Raw genomic sequence first — 1,737 nt, 5'->3', positions numbered from 1 at the left:
GGCGAGGCGGCGCCGGGCAGTGCGGAGCGGAGCCGCCGCCGCCGCCGCCGGCCGAGCCCGAGGGGGGGGGGGGAAGGCGGGGGCGGGGCGGAGCCACGGGGGGCGGAGTCTCGGCGGCGGGGGAGGGGCGGGGGCAAGAGCCCCGCCTCCACCCGCGCCCCCCTCCCACCCGGCCCGCACGCCCCCCGTCTGCCTGGGCCGCGCAGGGGAAACTGAGTCGCGGCGCAGCGGACGGCCCAAGGTCAGGAGGCCGTAGGCCCGGGAGGAGCGCGCAGGCCTGCTTCAACAGGGGAAACTGAGGCCCGAGAGGTGGAAGGACGCGTCCAAGGTCACCAAGCCCAGCCTTCGGGCCCGGGCCTGTGCGCGCGGCGCTGGGGAGACACTTCGCGCCTCGCGCTCCAGCTGTCCGGAGCGCACCGCGGAGGGACGGCCGCGGCCGGGAGACCGCACCGCCCCCGCGCGGGAGCCACCCGCCTTCCCGTCCCGAGGTGCAACATCTCCATAATAAAACGATGCTTGTAAAGGCCTCCAGGTCCTGGCTGCATCCCGCAGCTTGCTTGTCCTGGATTAAGACCCTTGAGTGTTGTGGGGAGGGGCCGGGCAGGGCAGGGGGCAGTTCGGGAGGCAGGGGTACCTTCTGGGTCTAGTCTGCATATGGGGAAACTAAGACCTCCCTGAGGCCCTGGCGACCCCATCCCCAAATGGTGCCCTGGAGTGGGGGCGGGGGTGGGCTGTCCTGATGATTTGGTGGGCTTTGGGGCTTCTGAGGAACCACTGCCTCCGCACTCCACGTCCTCCTCCTGCCCCCTGGATCAGGTCCTAGCCCTGGGGAGACAAGGGCTCCCCCCTGCTCTGGGCTGGAGTTGGCTACAATGTTACTAATGCCAAGGCCTGGCTCTAGCCCCCATCCTCCCCAGCTCCATCAGAGTGGGGGAAGGATGTCATGAGAGGGGCAGGGGAGAGGAGGACAGCTCAGAAGTGGAAGGAAGGAAATCACAGCCTAGGAGATAGGAGGCTCCAAGACCTTTCTAGGCCCTCTCAACCTGGTTGTCCTCTGAACCCTCCTAGATTCCCCAGAGACCACCTGGGCCATTCTAGGAGCCCCCCCCCCCACACCCCGCACACGAACTCCCCTGGCCCTTCCAGGACCCTCCAGCTTTCAGTTTCTGGTCTGATTCATCCAGTGATGACGTGTCTGTTGGGTGTCTGCTGCCCACGGGGCCATTCAGGCCAGGAAGGGGGGGGGGAGATGTGACTTGTCTCTGCCCACAGCAGGTGTTCCATAGTGATGGGGTAGGCCCTGCCCTGCTGTGTCCTCATTTGACAGTGAGTGGACAGAGCGAGCTGCCACCTTTTACCTCTGCCAGTCTGCCCCATCCAGAGGCCTCCAAAGACCCCCACAAGCACCTCTGATGCCACCACTAGGCAGAGTTGGCACTGGCTGGGCCAAGCTCTAACCCACCCCAGGGTTAATGTGTGTTCCGGCTGAAGGGAGACCTTTTATGTTCGCCCTGGGAAGATGTCAGGCTGGGCAGGTTGCCAGAGCCCCAGGGTTTATGGCTGGGCCGGTGAGGAGGCGGCCAGTCCTCTGTCTTAGGATTCACCAAGCCCAGCAGACAATACCTGAGGATGCTGAACTCAGGACTCCAGGTCCCTCTCTGCAGCTTGGTGGGAGACCTGCTCCTTGGATCAGCACCCCTGGGCCAGATGTCACCAGTGAACTAGGGGACTGGCCTC

This window comes from Dipodomys merriami, unplaced genomic scaffold (genome assembly GCF_024711535.1).
Source record: "Dipodomys merriami isolate MVZ:Mamm:240054 unplaced genomic scaffold, mDipMer1.0.p SCAF_70, whole genome shotgun sequence".
NCBI classification, from domain to species: Eukaryota; Metazoa; Chordata; class Mammalia; order Rodentia; family Heteromyidae; genus Dipodomys; species Dipodomys merriami.
Note: the sequence above shows the minus strand (reverse complement) of the source record.